This window comes from Marmota monax, unplaced genomic scaffold (assembly GCF_021218885.2).
Source record: "Marmota monax isolate L192 unplaced genomic scaffold, Marmota_monax_Labrador192_F-V1.1 WCK01_AAM20220418_F8-fsc00095, whole genome shotgun sequence".
NCBI lineage: Eukaryota > Metazoa > Chordata > Mammalia > Rodentia > Sciuridae > Marmota > Marmota monax.
The window spans coordinates 5,925,209-5,945,068 of NW_026695244.1; the positions used below are offsets into that span (position 1 = coordinate 5,925,209).

A 19,860-nucleotide genomic window follows, 5' to 3' on the forward strand; every position below is an offset into this window, starting at 1 on the left:
CACATCTATATTTTAAAAACAAATTGCTGCCAGTGATGACCATAAAACAACCTTCTGCTTTTACATTTATGGATTTTGTTAGGAAGTGCTGTTCAGTAACTTATAATTAAGACTTTTTCTTATCTGAGGTGATTTAATATGTAACAGGGAAAGACCCATTAACTCATCCTTTTCTTTAGTTCCTTTATGTTTTTCCCCAATGCAATAAATAATATAAATCTACTAGAAAATACGATTAAAAAAAAAAAACTTTAAACAACACCACCATTATTCAGTGCTAATAATATACAATCTTCCCTTGGAATCTTGGGAGATTGGTTTTAGCAACCTCCTGCCACCTCAGACACCAAAATGTGCTCAAGTGTCTTATGTAAAATGGTATATTATTTGCACTTAACCTATGCTCATCCTCCCAAATACTTTAGATCATATCTAGATTATTTATAGTGCCTGTTACAATGTAGGTGCTATTTGCTATGTAAATAGTTGCTATGCCATATTGTTCAGCCAAAAAAAAAAAAAAAAAAAAAAGACTGTACATGTTCAGTACAGACATAATTTTTTACTGAGGATTTTTCATCCAGAGTTGGTAGAATCTGCAGATATAAAAGGCTAACTATACACACAAAAAATATATAAGTGTGGCAATGTCTTTGCTTAGTAAGATGAAAACTCCGGCTAGATACATAAGTTGGACATTATAAAGCCAAAGCCCTAGAGGAGACCTTGTAATGAATGAAATACAGATGTTTAAAAGCTATACACATTTTAAATGTTTGTTCCATTTTAGATTCTTTTTGAATAGTAACTGTAAACTTTGGGGAAAAGTTTTAGAAGAACATTTTGGGGAAGATAAGCAGGATAATTCCTCAACCTTGTGAGATGTGACTATGAAAGTCACTAAGGAATGTTCCTTCCTGGCAGTCTTCCTTATATCCCACCGACAATTCACCCTCCCAGATTTCAGTATTTCTGGAGCGACTTATGGATTCTGAGCTCCATGAAAGCAGGGACACTGGTCCTCAGCACCTAGCAAGGGCTTACTTAGCACACAGAAAGCCCTCAAGAAATAGAGGGAAGAATGGAAAGAGGGAGAGAGGGAGGAATTAAATAATTAATAAAACTAATAAAATTAATTAGATAATGAATTAAACAGAAGTCACAGAAGAAAAATGAAGTACAGCTACAGACTAAGCACCCTCTACTTCCTTCTCAAGAATGCAAATGTTCATTGTGAATGTAATCACTCTAAGGACCTCATCCCTTCTTAGTGAATGAAGGACCCAGACCTAGCAACAGCAAGTTGAATTACTAGGAATTACTGTTCTGATGTAAGTGACAAAGAACAGGCAAGTGATAGGTGGACAACAAAGGACACAGCAGCTTCCACAGCCAGGGCGTTTTAGAGACGTGGGGTTCTTTTGTTCTCACATATCCACACTTGATTAATGCTACCCATCTATGTTCCTAATCCCTCCATTTTCGCTTCCAGGTGAGGACACACTTGCTCAATCAGTCCACTTTCCTGACAATTCTGTCATTTTCTGGCCCATGTTTCTCAAATACCAAGGGATAATATCCCCTTGACCCCTTCCCTAGGGTCAGACCAGTGTTGGGCCTCCTTATTGCCCCCGCCCCTTGCCCTTGCTTCACAGGACCCTCCCCTCCACCTCCTCTCCTCTCAATCTTCTCCTTGGGGGAGGCCTTTCCCTTGTCCTGTGATTCCCTAAGAGACTTCCACTCCTACAAGCATGCGTCATTTCCCCTGACATCTCCCAGACAGCTCTACCCTGCCCCTTTTCATGGAGGAGAGACATGGTGGTCCCACTAAAGCCTAGGTGGGACAGGGAGGACCTGGATTGTGCTGGGCAATATACACTTGCCCACTGCTGGCTCAGCCCGTGGCTACAAGGGGCTGGGGACCCAGTGAATACCAGGAGGCTGGACTGCTTTTGCCAACATGGTCTAAATTCAATAACAAAGCTGATATTTGACCTCCACCTGTCTGGTTCCTATGTCTGTTTTCTCAAATAGGCTAAGGTAGGGGAGAAAGGGAGTTCATTTATTATCCCCACTGAAAGAACAGCGATTGTACTATAATTATAGACAACTGTTAATGGTTCAAATTATTGATCCTCTCAAGAAGCTTGCTATTTTTTAAGCTAATAGATAAGTCTTTAAGTAAACATAAGCCTAAGAAAATATAAGTAGTCCATCATCCCATTATCTGGATTGTGCTTAAGAAAATTAAGACTAATGATCATATGTGAAGGTCAAAAACAGTTTTAAGCAGAATAGAAAACGTATAAAAAGTAAAAATTTCCCTTTCTTTGTCCCCAGGTATCCTCCCCCATCAATAAGTGCTAAAATGTTATTTTATTTGAAATATTATGTGCATCAGCCTGTATAATAGACATTTTTATTCCTTTTCTCCTCTCATTTATATAGAAGATAATTTGCTTTCATTTTATCAGTTTAAAGACCCCAGGTGCAGGAAGGCTGGGGGGAGGGGAGGCCTGGATGCTTCTCTCTCGTCTTTCCTCCTCTTGCCTATAGCTCGCCGGTACCCCATCAGGGCTTCACCCATTTTTTCCTAGGCATTTCTTCAACCACATCCTCTTACACACAGAGTGTGCCTTGAAATGGAATAATAGTATAGCTAATAAGATATTGCCATTGGAAGAAGCTGGGGAAGGGCACATGGGCCTCTTTGTATTATTTCTGAAACTTCCTGAAGGTCTATAACTATTTCAAAACAAAAAGTTTTTTGTTTCTTTTTTTAATGAAGTAATTCAGCACTTAATGGAGAAAGGCTCAATGGAGGACCCTAACCTGAGAGGAAGACAAGTAACTAATTAATGACGATGTGCTTTGATAATATTATATGCCAAATGTGGACATCAGCTCCTGGCCTGGCTGCTTCCATAATCCCCTGTGAGCCAGGGTAGTAACTTCAGCCAGTTTTTTGAAATGTTTTAGGACATGTTTGATTTTCTTTAAAGAACAAAATAATGTTTTCCAATAGAGCTCATGGTTGTGAACTTGGAATGTTACCACTTTATTTAAAGCATTTTATTTTTTTTAATAGTAGAGTGAGGTTCTATGCTTTTTAAAAAAAATCAAAACTAAATCTTAAAAGTACATAAATATTTAATTTTGCAGAGAAAGGTATGGCTCTCCAGATGGGGAGGCTATCCAACTCATGATCTCAAGCATTTTATAGCCTCACTTCCCTGCAAATCACACTGATGGCAAAAGCCCAGCTGCATGCTCAAGTGTTTTGTCACATTCCTGACCCCAGAATCAAATTGCTCGTGTGGGAGGTTGAGCCAAAGGTATGTCCCAACAAGGCCCTAGGGAAGGTTCTGGAGGCTGACATTCCTGTCCTCCTTCACCTCTTCTTCCCCAAGGAAGTCTAAAGCTAGGGCCAACAGTAGCAATGAACTTCAGGGACATCACCCAGTGCTACCCAGAGTCTACCCAGGAAGACGAAAGGAAAGGGGCCTGCCCAAGTCCCTGGACACCACTGCCTCCCAGGAAATGTAAGCTTTCACTTTGTATGGATGTATGACAGAGCTACTCATCCCCAAGGATAGATGGGCTAAACATTGGTGGCCCTTAAATCAAAAGATTGGATTTTTTTTTTTAAATTCTGATTTCCAGTAGTTCTTGAAAAAACAGATCTGGCTAAAGATACTGTGTTCCTTTAGAGCAGCATCTGGCTAGAGCTGAATGGCATTTTCCCCTTCAGATGGAATCTGCACTATGTTGTCACAGTCCCCAACACTCACTCTTGCCTTACACTCTGCCTGCCTTGCTCTTCAACACTACCAGCCTGGCTCCCAGGGCCATCTTTAGGACTCCTGCTCCCCTAATTCTCTTTGCCAATATCCACTTTGAGGGGAAGCATCTCCTATCATCTCTACCACCATCTAGTCTCCATCGTCTAAATTCTTGATGCCTTTTACATATGACATACCCGGTCATCACCCAGCCCTCTAATGTCCCCCCTTTTGTTCAAGACCATAAGAACAAAGGCTTGTCTCCTAACACCCCACTCTTTGTTCTAGCTACAGCATGCACTTTCCATCAGCTCTTAGGGGCTGATAAATCTTTTTCCAAGTACCACCCAGTCATGTTGATTCCTTCATCAAAAATAAGAAATTGGTGTGGTTTCCTTTCTGTGATGAATCTTCAATAAATTTCTGGGAAGAAAAATTTTAAATATGTTAAAAACAACACCCCCACTCAGAGCTGTCACTCTCTCTCCAGGAGGCTCTCTGCCTTTGTCTTCGACATTAGCTGTAAGTTTTTCTAGCATGATCACTGCTGAGGTTCAGCAGGGGTGCCAGACTTGCACAGAGGAAGGGGTCTCCTGGGCCCACACCCCAGGCTTGCCCACATCTGCTCTACTGGAAATGCCATTAGTCGTCGAAGAAATCACCAAGGATCCATCCTGGCTGACTCTTGTGCTCTCTCGGCTCAGTATAGCACTGTCCAGTGTGGATACAGCACCCTGGCCACAGGTGCTGGTGACAGGAATACACCAGAGAGCCTCTCAAAGACAAGGTTCCATTTATGTCCTCATGCCCACCAGAGCTCCGGGTGAGAGGGTACTTTGCACTTGACACCTGGACCCCCAAACCCCTGCCAGTATGGTGCCTGCCTTAAATAGTAAGGTGAGCCTGAGCATGGTCAGTGAAGGAGTTCATGGGGGTTGGCCAACAATGCAATGCGGCCCTGGTGTCTGAGAGTTCAGCTTGCAATTACCTGCTACCAAGGTTCCCTCTGGCTGGGATAAGAGTCCGCAGTTCCAGATAGCAAGATGTTCCTCTGTCACCTCACCCCCAGTGTGGCATAAACTGGCAGGTTTCCCAGCAAGTCAGGCTCTCAGAGGTCCTGGGAAGCTCAGGACTTCCTATTCAGGTAAGTCCCCATCTTCTTATCATTTAACAACATGTGACAGGGCATTGTTGATGAGTCATTAAGCCACACAGACTTCCACTTTCAGAAGCAAACTGCCCTCAGAGCTCTCACTTCCACCCCAAAACCTAAACTTCCTTCATTCCTGGGTACCATCACACACATACACACACACACACACACACACACAAATGCACACAATTGCTTTGTGAGTGTGGTAACATATTTTAATGATAAAAAAAATGTGTTTAAAATTTTAAAACAAATGTATTATTTTTAACCAGAATTTCTGACAAGCTCTAAAGCACAGATTTAAGTTTATTTTCATAAAATGTAGTTAAAAGTGAACACACAAATTCATATATAAGAGTTTTATGTCCTCATTTAGGTAATTGGTAGAAAAGTTTTCAAAATGCCACAATTAAGCGACAAGTAACAGCCCTGTTTGAACAAATCAGCTACTAAGTTTCCACTCAGAAAACAGTAGAAATCTCAAGAGAAAGAAAGTCAACAAGAAGCATTAGTTTAAAGCTTGAAACAAAAGCTTCCCCTACCAGGGAATAGAACACAATAACAGTGCATAGCGCATGACAGTTCACAAAGCACTTTCACATCCAAATATCATTTGATTATAACAATCCTATTATTATAATTCCCCCACTGCAGATGGGAAAATGTGGTTGAGTAATTTGCCCTGGTTTATACTTTAAAAGTTAGGACTAAGTTCCACATTTTCCAATGGCAAACCCCTCGAATTTTCCAGAACACCGGTATTTCTCAGACTTCGTTTTCCTTCCACCTTCACACATTTTTTTTTTACAACATTCCATCTGTACAATCATTCCCCAATTTTTATTTTTCAGTTTTCTCCCTAAGGCTGCATGTGTTTAAATTTTTTTTCCTACAAATGTCCATTGATAAATGATCATCATAAACTTGAAAACAATAAAATCAAAACAATATTATGAACTTTTAAGTGGACGTTTGTCTGTCAGAAGCTCTGGGTCTGAAACCTGTTCTCTTTATTAAAAATAATAATAATCAAAGGAAGGGAGGGAGGGAGGGAGGGTGGGAGAGAAGAAGAAATTATCAATCCTTGAAAAATGTTAAAGAAGCTCCCTCAAAGCCGACTTTTTTCCTTGAGGTAGAAGGAAACCTCTTAGGTTATTTAACTCTGTGTTCACAGAGCCCCACGGAGTGCAGCCCACCTTTTGAGAAGCATTGTTCTAAGTCATGCCACACCATGCATTGTGTTAACATGCAAATGTACTGAAAAGGGGCTCAGGATTCTTGAGAGTCTAATACTCACTTGGACTTAATGATCCCTAAAGCTCAGGCAGGTTATTTGCAAACTGAAGGGGAGAAGGAGGGATCAGAATGAAATGTTTAGTGCTCCTAAGAAAGTTTTAATATTTGCAAAATCCAAGTCTTGTGGATGTAAAAGCAGGTATGTGTACACTGGGTAGAAGGAAAAATGGTTTGCATTCTGCTTCTGCTATGTAGGAAAACCTGCAAAGACATCCTATGTCCACATGTCAGCCTTTATTCATATCTTTTTCTTCCTTTGTTCCTTTCTAGAAATATTTTTTCAGAAATATTTTAATACTAGCTAATTCACCTAGTAAGACAAATACTTATTGGTTTTGAAAAAAAATAATACAAACAGAGAAAGAGAAAGCAAGAGAGAGCATGCCACGATGATGACCTTGGGCCTTCACTTAGCCATCAGAAATTTTTGAAAAGTAACCGGAGATTGGAGAAAAGAAGATCTCCTCCAAGTAATTCAAAGGAATGGCTGTTTTTAACCGGAAAAGAATGACCCTGAAAATCCCCATCTGGTCAACCTAAATGATATCCTGAGTAATAGAAGGAAGCCAATATAAAAGAACAATTCTTTTAAACACCCCTAATGTACAATAGCACCCTGAAAGCATTTGAAAATGCAGGCCAAGTGCCTTGCTAGCAGTTTTTGAATGCTGAGGGGAGGAAGAAAGTAAATGATTTTATTCTCAGGAAAGTACATTATTATAATACCTTGGACTTCTTCACACAAAAAGCATCACTTCCTCAGTCAAACAAGCCCTTTAAAATCCACTTCCACACACACACACACACACACAAAAAAAGGCAATTAAAACAGTTAGTGGAATTATGTACAATGTGTATCTACGTCAGACTAAGAAAATTCCAGAGCGGGTTACACGTTTTTCTTCCAAGAAAAGGGGTTTTTCCAACCACTGACCAGTTGGGTCTCTGTGAGAGGAAAAAGAGACCATGCTTTTTTGTTAATGGGGGATGTCTAATAAAAAAAAAAAATGTTTGATATTATTCCAATTGACTCCTACTGAGACCAAGAAGAGGTTCCACATACAGGAAACTTAAGAGTCAGTTTCCAAGTTGGAAAATGTTGCAAATACCAATAAAGAATGAACATGCTCAAGACAACTGCTCAACCCAGGCAGGGGGAGGGCTGAGCCAGATGGTCTTTTCCATCCCAGATTTCGATGATCTACAACAGAACCTGGATGACTAGGAAAAAGTGAGATGCAATTTGGAAATTGCTTTATAAAATAGAATCCCAAACAAAGACATTCAACAAGACGGAGAAATTGAAAAAGAAATTAAAATGGATTCTTGGTGAGAGCAGAGAGTAAACCAGCATGAAATGGTACAGAGAAATAAAGGTTGTCCCCCAACCATAGGTTTTTGGAGGGAAGGTGACTTAGAGTACTCCTAGTCTAGGGAGGTTACAAACCCAAATGCATGCTCATTGGACCAGATCAGAAATTAAGTTAGGTGGAAATCGTGGAGACATGGTTAACTGAAAAGTATATGATTGTGTCTAAAAGCATCCAAGTTAAAAAGAAAATTGAAATATGCATGCTGGACAAATAATGTACATCTTTACGTCACTATAGCCTAACAGCTTACTGTTTAAATCTCTGATAATCTTACTATTCTTAACAGAAAAAAATGTATCATTTTTTGAGAAGCACAGAATGGTGGCTGTATGTAGCAGAGCCAAAGCACTAGACTTATGCTACACCCAAGAAGAGGTTAAACAGGGGGAAAAAAAAAGAATGAAAAAGGAAAGAAATTAAGGCAAAAGTCTTCTGAATTCCTTTGGTTCAGTTATACCAATTTTATATGGTTTATTCTTTCAAGGACAAATTAAATTATCAACTACTTAAATACAAAGTTATTGAAGATTAGTGGAAGATACAAAGGGAAATTATGCTTAAAAAAAAAGAAAGAAAGAAAAAGTAAACAATTAAGTGACCAGAAAGTCAGACACTAAATTTAAAAGGAAAAAAAAAAAAAATGGCCAAGTCTGTGGCCCTGAGTGAGATATGACAAAAAGAGTCCATAATTTCCATTTTACAAATAGGAAAAGTGAGGCACTTACAACTGTTGTTTCATAGTTTGTTATTTAAAATGTATTTTTTAAAGTTATGGGTTCAGGGTTCCTTCCAGGTACTCTCCCAAGGGAGGTAAGCAAAATCTTTTCCATTCCTGCTATTGGTTAATACACATTAAGAAAATGACTACACTTAAAAATATTTTTTAAGTGTTATTCCGGGGGGAAAAAGTTACCTTTCAGACAGATACATTAAGTGGTATAAAATCTTCCCAGGAAAGCCCAGGAAGTGGAGGGAAGGATGAGAACATCCCTCCACCCCCACCCAGGGCAGCTGGAAGCAGACCAGACAAAGAACTGGAGCCCAACTCCGCTGTGCTAGTCAGCGGGACTTTCCTTCCCTGGTTTCTATATATCTAAGCAAACAACAAATGCACGACCCGCAGAAGGAGGGAATTCAGTCTTCACACCAGGCTGGCATCTCTAAAATAAATCTCTCCATAGGTACGAGGCTAAACCTTAAACATGAAGAAATAATCTTTGAGTTTTATAGCAGCATATGCATGTTTCTGCCCCTCCCCCATAAAACTCCCAACAGGAACAACCACATCAAACGACTGCTTTTCAGAAGCCAATTCAAAAACACCCTACTTTATCACAGAAAGAACATTCCTTATATATGTGAGCACCTCCATTATGTCTTATTTGAAGGAGGAAAATGTAATAAAAATCCTATCTGAGATATTTATAGATCTCATAAAACCTGATTCGCTCTCATAAGCTGCTGTAAACTCAGTCATCAGGTAAGGCAGAATGGCAGGTGTGGTAACCAGCACTGTATTATGTTATATGTGCCTAATTCTGGCTCCTAAAAAAAATAATAATAATAAATAACTGCATGCTGGAAAAACTTAGGAGAAACAAGTCAAAAGACTACAGAGAAAGAAAGGGAACAGGCTGGATACCTGCATAAGCAAGCACACAAATTCCAAGGATGTCACCCTAAATCCAGTTTCTGGGGGGGGGCAATATGTATTTCTATTCTTTCCCCAGTTCTAAGTACAAGTTCTTAATGACAGCTTCTCCGTGGATGGATAAAGGAACACCAGAGCCAATGCCTGCCATTTTGACTTCCCCACCTTCCCTTCATTCATTCTTTCTTAGACACTCTCTAGGCTCACTGGGATCTTCAAGCACCTAGTGACACTATTTCGAGAAAGAGCATTGTGCCATTTTGTACTATCATTGACAGAGAGAAGCAGAAGGATGGAGCATTCACTGAGTGGCAGCTCAGTCAGAGAGCCAATTCTTAGGTAGGAATTTGTAACTTTATGTCACATTCAGTGACTTTCGCAGGGTTCCACCTGTGCCTGATGTCAAAGCCTACATGCAATGTGTCTATGAAACAGTGCGACCTTAAGGAGTATTTGCACAGACTAGCCTATTTATAGATGAGAAAACCAATGCCCAGAAAGCAAACAGACCAGTAAGCTATTCCAGTCCATACAGGTCCACTGACTGCCAGTCTACTACTCTGGCTTCTGCCCTGATGTCTCCTATCTAACCAGGAGTCACTATAAATATAAATAGAGTGTGGGGCAGACTGCCTAGGCTTGGATTCTGACTCAAAAACTATCAGGCTGTGATTCTAGGCAAGCCATTTAATACCCAAAACCCTAATGTCTCCACCTATAAAATGGGGATAAGCAGAATATGTATTTCCCAGGATTGCTGTCAAGAATAAATGAAATAATGAATATAAGATGCTCAAAGGAGATAATCTTCAGGAAGTAGCTGATTATATATATACATACACACACACACACACACACACACACTCACATAATATAACTATGATGACAGGAAGAATAGCCAGATGGGAAGAGGGATGAGAAAAATATATCCACTACTTGTTTGCTTTGCAGCCACAGTAAGACAACTTGCTTAATCATCCTCTAGCCCAATTTTCTCACCTCTGAATGGTAAGTTCTGTAATATCTGCCTGTTCCTTAGTTATAGCAAGGACATGTCAATAAGAAACCATGAAAGAAACACCCCGAGCCCTTCAGAACAACAGCTCATACAGATGTTTGTAAGACACTCCTAAGCAATGGGGCATGGTGTATACACAGGTAATTCCAGCAACATGGGAAGCTGAGGCAGGACGATGGCAAGTTTGAGGTCAGCCTCAACAACTTACCAAGACCCTCAGTAACTCAGCAAGAACATCTCTCAAAATTAAATAAATAAATAAATTTAAAAAAAAAAAAAAGAAGATCTAGGGATGCAGCTCAGTGGTTAAGCAACCCTGGGTTCAATCCTCAGTATCCAAAAAAAAAAAAAAAAAAACTTTTCCTATGCAAACATAAAAATTCCCATCATGCCATCATGCAGCCAATCATATTAAAAGAAGCAAGAGCCTCAAGACAGATAGGAAAGTGCATGTTTTAAGGCTGAGCAATCTTGGAATTCAGAGGTAAAGTCAACAACTCAGGTCTGACATTGAGTAAGATCTCAGTAGCTCACAGGAGAAGCAGTTGTGCATAGGGCCTCCTCACAGAAGAACTCCAACACCACAGGAGGAACTGTGTCCCATGAACTGGGTCTACAGTGGCCACTGGAACAAACGTTAAATGCTCGAAAGGTAGGGGTAGGGGGTAGGAAGAATCTATTTCCACTCCTTTGTATACGAGCAAATTTGCCGTCTCTCCAAAAATAAGTGCCAACGTTCTGACCACTCCATTGAATTCCTGCTAACTGAGCTCTGAAAGGTGAATGTTAGAGTGGGGTCAAGAGCAGGCAGGCACTCCCTTGCAGGGCAACGGCTCCGCAGCTAATTGCCATTTTCACAGCTGGGTTGAGCTTTCCAAAAAGCATCCTTCAACCCTGAGCTCTGAGCTCCTCTGCTCTTGCCAACCATATCCCCATCAAAGACAGTTCACAGATGAAACGATGTAGCTATAGTACAAACAATTTTGCAAACATCACAGTTTGAAAAAGGGGTATTTCTAAACCTTCTTTGTGGACATCACCACAGGCCCACGGTCATGACCAGAGGAGCCAAGCCTTCTATGGAAATGGAGCCTGCCTCCTTGCCTGAATGTCTTCAGCAGCAATTCTTCCACAGTTTATTTTGGTTTCTCTTACTAGAAAGATGGTTCCTTTGAAAATACTTTATAAATAAAGTCTACTTCCAAACAGTGTGGTCAGTGAGAAAATGAAGAGCTGGTAGCGAATGCCTATTTGGCATCAGCCAACAGATGTACATCCAGACAGTCATCCCTTTAAACCATGGAGTAGGCAGAGGTAAGTGGAAAATCAGGGCTGAGGACCTAGCAAAGACGAATTCTTTGAAACATCACATGGTTGGAACTTCATGCCCAATACCACAGTTTCCAGAAATGGAATTTGACCAGGTTAAGCAAACCCAGGGTAGGTCATAGGAAATGTGAACCAAACGGGACTGCCTTAGACACTTTAAGGTGAGGGAAAGCAAAACAAGAAGAATGAAGAGTTTTTGAGCAGCTGCCATTAACCAGTGAGCTAAATGAAGTGCACATGCCAGCTCTGTTCTGCTTTTTATAAACCACTGGTACACTCAAATTCCAAGTTATACAAGAAATTTGATATTTCAACATAAGAAATAAGGTACCTGCAACTCTGATATAGCATTAATTCTCTAAAGATCTATGGGCTCAGTACCTTGTCTTCATACTGGAATCCCTGGAAGCTTTACAAATACTGATGTCTGGGTCCCTTCCCAAAGGATACTGATTTACCCAGTCTGCAGTGCAGCCCTGATTGGGAACCACTATTAAAAACACAGTCAAATCTTAAGTCATAGTCAGAGCATGCTCCCCAAATAATTATTGAATTCCTAGTATGTGCAAGGCTCTCTAAAAAGCAGACTACATATTAAAAGCTGATTATCAAAATCATAACCAAGGTATCAATTTTGCTTTACATCATGCAACCTAACTGGAAAAATGAGAAGAGAGAGAAAGGGAGAGGGAGAAAAGCAGGCAGGTAGGCCATACTACAAGACAAAAACTACAAAACATCATAAGGAAGTACAAAGTTTTACCCAAGAGTGTAGAAATCAGAGCAATTACTGTTGAAGGGGGAGGGGGGCAGTTTCCTGGAAGATTTGGCAACTCTCTGAAAGTTAAAGAACAGGTAGTATTTGGACAAAGAGAAGTGGGAGGGGTAAGAGGAAGAAGGAGGAAGAAAGAAAAAGATAAAGAAAAAAATTGTAAAAACAGAAGCAGGAAAAGCACAGTCACTTAATTTGGATGGCAACTACTATACACAAAACAGGCAAGAACTTGCAGATCTTATGTAGGCCCGGCCTTGGAACACCTTGACTCTTAGAAGTCTGCTTTTATCCTGTGTGCAGTAGGGAGCCACAGCCACACAAGTGAGGAAGGCAGAAAGACAATTTCCTGGAGGTGACAGGGATCTCCCCAGGTGGCAGAAGGAGCAGAAAATTGAAGACCACCAATGTTAATGTACTACAGAAGCCAAAGCAATGAGATTTTTTCAGTTACTTTTACATTTCAATAATGGAATTTTTCAATCTAGAATTTTTTACAAATTATATTCAAGGGAAAGAGAAGAGTGAAAGATGGATTACAAGTTAAATCTAGAACATGAGGAGAATGGTCATGTTAACAAAAGAAATAAGGAGGCCAGGAAAAGGAAGAGGTCCACGGCAGAAGATGATGAGTTAGGGGTTTGGGACACACTCAACACAAAAAAGCATTTAATGTTAGTTGCACAGGTCTAATTTTAAAATGCAGGTCCAAAGTGCAGAAAAATATGTGGACTGGATCTATAGATTGGAGAAGAAAAAAAGAAGTCTCCAAATAATTTCAAAAAAGAAAATTCAACTTCTTCTTAGAGGTGAAAGAGATTTGTGAGACAAGTTCCAAGAGAGAACTTCCACCATCAGAATTAGCAGAGATGACAAAAGGGTAAGGAAAGTAAAAAAAGAACCAACCAGATGGGTACAGTGGTGCACACCTATAATCTCAGCAGCTAGGCAGGCTGAGGCAGAAGGTTTGCAAGTTCAAAGCCAGCCTCAGCAATTTAGCAAGGCCCTAAGCAACTTCAAGATGGATACAAATAAAAACTGAAAAGGGCTGCAAATGAAGCTCAGTGGTTTAAATGCCCCTGGATTCAATCCCTAGTACAAAAAAGAAAAAAGAAAACTAGAACCAGGATGTAGGAGCGATAATTGGGGATAGTCGTGAAAATTAGGCCTGCTTCACCATCCAGCCCCCTATGTTAGGCTGAATTCATTCCCTACTCCTTATTAAAGTATGCAGTACTTTTTGTTTAAATTTATAAAACATCCCAATTCCATTGCCCATCCAACCCTCTTAAGAATTTTAAACTGCTTCAGAGAAGAATGTCATGGACTGGCACATGGGTTGCTGTTTCACGCCATTCTCTGTTGGCAAGGTGCCATGGAAAAAAAAAAAAAGCCACTGCACATTTGCTCCTCTCTACATAAAACACTGTATCTTTCACCCAACACCCTACCATGTCTGCCTTGATGCACCCTCCTTACGCCCACTCCACTTATTATTTAAATGACAGTACTTTTTATAAGACTAGTGTTGTAATTGGGGGCTTTTTTTTCTAGCACAGTGTATATTTTCCAATTTACCACACATTATTAAAGTGGAAAAGAGATTAAATTAAACAAGTAAAGCTTCTTTGAAATATTCAATAGCTTGGTCTAGGACCCAGGCAATTCCAAAATTCTATGTATTCATATTCTTGGAAGTAAAAAAAAAAAGGGGGGGGGATTTTTCTCACCTCCCTTTATGGAGGTGGGGGAGAAGAATGAAAAGCGAGTCCAAGTTTATTCAAAGGCAATGATGGAAAACAAACAAACTTTTGGGCATCTGAAAGAGTCTTGTGCCCTGGAGCCACAGGTGTTAACATAGGGCAGTGGCCTTAAAGACCTCAAAGCCTTGTCTGGCTTCAACAATCACTTGGTCCAACCCTACTCTCTTAAGAGTTGAGAAAACCAAGACCCTTTCAAGAATTACAATTCTAATACTGTATGTTCCTAGCTTTGGCACAGGCTGGGGACCTGACTTTCAATATGACCCTCAGAAAATGTCAATAAATTCATATTCAGAAATAGATATCACATATGGCTCTACATTAATTATTGTAATTACCTAGAATCATTTCCGAATGACTTGTTTCCTGGCCATTACAGACATGTGTATTCATTCACATTGTACACTCATCTGCCATAAGAGTATCCAGCCCCCAACATGTCCTTAACTAAAAGCCTGCCCAGGGTAGAACTGAGGAAATCTCATGTGTGTTTTATAAGCAAGTCTGTAACAATGTACATAAATGCAGATAGGCACAGGCCAGTGAGTATTTAGAAACTCACAGAATTTAAGATTTTTGTTTGTTTGTTTTGTTGCAACTGTGTTCTACTGTGTGTGTGTGTGTGTGTGTGTGTGTGTGTGTGTGTTTTAAAACATGTTTTTTCTCCCCTGCTAGTCAAGTTCCTAGGGGAAAAAATCTACACCCAACTCTACTTTGCATCACTCAAACCTAGTATTTTGCACAAAACAATAGGTATAATATTTTCTGGATTTAATATAAATAAGAAACCCCCACAAGGTGTAGGTCCATCTACCAGTTCAATCAGGAATGGTCTCTCCAGGAAAGCAGTCGGCTCTCCCATATCAAGCAGGCTGACAGTAGACTCACACCAAGGCTGCCACAGACACTCAGCTGTAACATCTACACATCAAGCATGTGGTGGGTACAGCTGCTCCAATGCAGAGTCGAATAGACAGAATACACTGCAGAGGACCAATTTCTCAGAGTCACACCAAATATCAAGTGAGAAAAACAAAACGACCCAAGGCAATGGAAATGAGTCTGCAAATTAACAGCAAACAATTAGGCCAAGAGGAGAAGTAAGATCATGACCCATCTTAGGTCAAAGCATGTCCTAGTGATGCCAATACTTTATTTATTGGGGGAACTCTTACATTAGGTCTAATAGGATAGTTTATCTCGTGAATGTTCTAAAATGAGCATACAATGTAACAAGAGAAGAAGTATTTTTTAACTTCTCAATGAAATATGTAACATTAATGATTAGATACTGTAACTTCTTCTAATTTGAACACTATTCTTAGCTATAGTTTTCTGATCACTGTACCTGGTAAACTTTGGCAATCTGGGGTTGAAACATCTCCACCAGTTTATGCTAAACAAACACTGAGCTGATTTGGGAGAACAAAGGGACTTGGAGAAGACTAAACCTCAGCACCTCACCTTCTTGGCATTGCTCAAGTTAAGTTGGGGAGCTGTCCTAAACTTTCAGCAAATCCCTATTCTAACACTCATGCTAACTGACATACAGAGTGAACCAGAATCGCAGAGGCATTCTCTGCACTCACCAGCCATAGGTGATTAAAAACCTGTCCCAGAGTACTACAAACTGCAAAGATGGGGGCATCTACAAACCAGGCAGCTATCCGAGCACCTGTCCTATCTCACAGGAGACACTGTGACTGGCTCGAGTAAGCTATATTCTTCTTTCTCTAATAAGCACAAAGTGATGAAAGATGACTACAATGCCTGTACTAAAAAAGTTAAAATACGGGAATTCTCTGAAAGGAGAATTTGAAGACTTATAAGAGAATGGCTATTTAAAAACCCTATTTTGACCCTCTCTAAACTATCCCATTTAAGTGGAGAGGCAAATTAGCCCCCATAGGCATTTATATTTAGAATGGGCTGAGAGAGAGGAAGAGCCCACATTTGAACACTTAAGGTCTCTGATATGCCCATCCATAAATCATTTCAGGGCAAAGCTGTCACCCTGCATCTTCTGCTCTGCTTTTTAAATGGATGGGACCCCAATATCCCATTCTCCTCAGGGTAGGGAGTGGGGGTGGGAGATTCATGGAGAACAAAGAATAGTGGTTTCCTTTTCCCCCTATTCAGGACAGATGAAGTAAAAATATCTGCATCGAAATCTTCATCCACTCTAAAATACTAAATTTCAAACAGGTAGACTGAACAATAATGATTGAGAGCCCCTAAATCCACACAAAGATGTATCTATTAAAAGAACATGAAAATGAATTTATTAAAGAAAGGCTAAGTGTGTGATTGATTGCCTTCACATGTGCTTTCATTTTTAAAGCTACATTTATTTAGTGATTGCATCCTCATAAAGCAAAATCTGGATTAACAGGGGAAATTCTAATTTTTTTTAATCCACCAAGACACTGTTTTGAATAAAGAAACAGATTTACAGTTAGTAAGAATGCACAAATTAAATATATTTTTAAAAGCCAGCTATTTTATCCTTTCAGCATGGTTACTAAGGCTCCTTTGTGTCTACAAATTTCTCAGGGTGGTGCTGTTGCCAAGAAATTCTAATTCATGACAAGGTTTTCTGCAAATTGGGGACAGTGGCAAACCTGCGGATGGACAGATCCTACAGTTTGCTTTGTTTTTCTGCCTGAGAAAGTACCTAGGTGTTTAGGCCTGGAGAAGGCAGGCAAAGGTAAGATCATACAAAGGGAAAGGAAATGTTAGTCGTAGACTAAATCCCATCCCTGGTACCAGGAGGCTATTCTTGGAAGGCAAGGATTTCTTTCTGTAGGTTTTCCCCTAGAGATGCCTCCTACCAAAGGCCCTCATAAAAAGTGTTTCAGGGTGCCTGAAACCAAGATGAAATTGCAGTGTTATGGGGACACTTTAGTCCTTACAGTGGCCAAGTATGCCATTATATTAAAACAATGGGGGAATGGAGGAGGAGGGAAGAATGTTCTATGATTTATTTATTTGTTTCCAGTAGCAGTGGAAAATTTTCTCCAAGCAAAAGGGAGGCCTGAAACTGACCCCATCTGCCAATTATGAATCAGCATTAACAATGAACATAAATGCAGAAGAGATTTCAAGTAAACATGCCATCCATGCCCCTCAATGACATGAAGCAAAGTGAAGTCCAGGTAAGACCTAGAGCATCATTACTTGACTTGTACTCAGGGAATAGCCAGCTAGGTATAATGAATAAATAAAAGTCTAGAAGTCTTTTAAATAGTCTGCAAAAAAAAAAAAAAAAAAGTATTGTGTCAAATCCTTTTTATTCTATTGGCAATAAAAGTCATGAATGGGTCTCCCTTTATCTGCCATCAAATTATACCCTATAATCTCCTCCAGCTTCTGTCCTACCCTTGACTTTTTCCTACTTTTGCTCAGACAGCTCTTGGAAATTTTCCTGCAAGTTTCCAAAGAGCTTAAGGCTGGTAGCCTTAAGAGTTGTGTCAGCTGAATTCCATAAAATAATAGACCACATAAGCACAGTGTAATTTACAGTTATATGACAGGGAGAGATGATGTTACTTGGGCCAAGTGCTTAAGTATGCAGTCAGAGCCCAGGAATGGAGAGCTGTTAATGTGGGATGTCCATTTGGGTTTTTAAATTATACCAGCAATGATTTTTCAGAGTTGGAGCAGTATGCAGCTACAGCATCACTGCCTGAAAATCCAATGTCAAAATGATAATGATCTCCAAGACAGGAGGTGGCCCTGTCATAGTCCGGGACTTTGTCACGGGCTCATTGACACAGGAAATTATCCTATTTCATAAGTTTGAAATAAAATCCCCCAAATAGTCCATCCTCAATTACAAATGCACAAATGTTCTTGGGTTTATCATCCTAGACACTCTTTCCTCTAGAAACCAAATCAGATTATGTGGATCTCAGTATTTCGCTCCTCTCCCCGAGGCCAGGTACACTGCTCACTTTAAGAAGAACATCTAATAATTACTCCTCATTTGACCTCTAAAATCTGATTACCCCACAGCATCAGGAAACTTCCTCCTGCCTGGGGTTCTTTGCAGCAACCTTCTCAAGCTGTTTTGAGCAAAGGAGTCTCAAAATTTCACCATCTGATGGTTGATTTGGAACCAAGAGTTGCATATAATCACTCCCCCCACTTAGCAGTAAGGGGGTTCAGAGAGGGGAAGGAAGGAAGAGATGGTGATGGAGGCTAGAGATGTTGTCATCAATGTGAACTTAGGGTCCTAGTTACCTTTATATAGAGAGAGCAGTTGTGGCTGCAGAGCAGTCATGGAGTGGTACCTTGTTTATAATTGCTCACCCACAACTTATGTTTCTGTACAGACTATGAGCAAGCCTCCGAAATAATTTGGTAAAAGGTTTGAGAATGAGAGCAGTTGGAGGGAGTTAAGGTAAAAAAATAAGGAAGGGGTTCAGAGGGACGAGAATTCCTTTGCCTGCAGATAGAAACTAAGCTAGAGGTTCCTTGAAGGGGGAGGAGGGGAAGGGAGGAGGAGGAGAGAAGGGAGAGCAGAGCTGGCTTCAGAGGAGACAATAGAGCTAATCTATCCCCTAATTGTCAGGCCACTGATGTTTCTTTGCAGATCTAGAGTTTCTCCTGGAGGGTCTAGCCAGATCTAGAAAAGCAGGTTTCCTCTGGAGAGGCCTTCCCCCAAAGCAGGCTTTACTACTGCGAAAACTTGAACCAAAACAAAGTTGTGTGATTCATCAGGAGGGAACGTTCTAACAAATAAAGCCAACTTTCTTCCCTCCAACACTGCTTAACAGTCACAAACAAGGGCTGCCTTGGGCAAGCTGACTAAATCAACAGATTCCCTTCCCTAACCTGTCTAGACAGTCGTTAATATGCAACTGATTCGACACCAATGAGCTGATAGTGTGAAATGAAGGCGATTTAGAAAACGAAATTCTGGCAACATTTTAGTTAATTAGCATGCAAAATAAAAGAAGGAAAAAGATCCAGTGAGATCCTTCATGAGATAAAGTCTTGTTAAGAACGAGGGAAAGAAGGCAATGAAGAAATGCTTTATGCTACAAATGTGTGAACTGTGCATGTATTTAGACAGAGTAGAGAGTATCTGCCAGCATCTTCAGACAGGAATGCATGTGAGGACACACAGACACCAAAGGCCAACACCTGAAGGAAATCTTGCAGCTTCTAACCAGAGAACAACAACTAATAACAATGGTACAGTCAGAGGATCAGCTTTACCATTGGGCTACTCATACCAAAAGCCAAACCTCTCACTAAAGCAGCAACTGTTACATCGCAGCCTCAAGCTGGCAAATCCTGCTTTGGATCCTGGCAGAGGAAATTCAGCCGTTCATTAGCCTTAACAAGCTGCTGTCACTGAGCAGAGAAGTTACAAGAGCAGCCACACACCAAGCCTCTCTCAAGGGCAAGTGGGTGTCTCCAGGACGGACTGGACAAGTTCACACTTTCGATGTGCAAATCCAGACCATCTTCTTGGACTTTCCATGGTGCATATTGTTGGGTTTTTAAATACCCATCTGTCCCCCCCACCCCACCCCCCACCATCTTTCCTGCAGAATGTCCCCTCAGCAGCTTCTAATCCCTGCTGGGGGAAAAGAAAAAAAAAAAAAAAAACACTTTTTTTGCAGTAGACCCAGCACTTTCCACTGACCAGCATTTTCTTTATTCCACTTCACAAAGCCCAGTGAACTTATCCCTAGCCCTGCTTCATCCTCCCT

The 19,860-nt window shown here is 40.4% G+C and overlaps 1 protein-coding gene across 2 annotated transcripts in view; it reads right to left on the bottom strand.

The window, feature by feature from the left end:
• The window catches only part of Klf7 (KLF transcription factor 7), a 90,077-nt gene that overhangs the window by 67,491 nt on the left and 2,726 nt on the right, over positions 1–19,860 (bottom strand). The window lies entirely within an intron of this gene.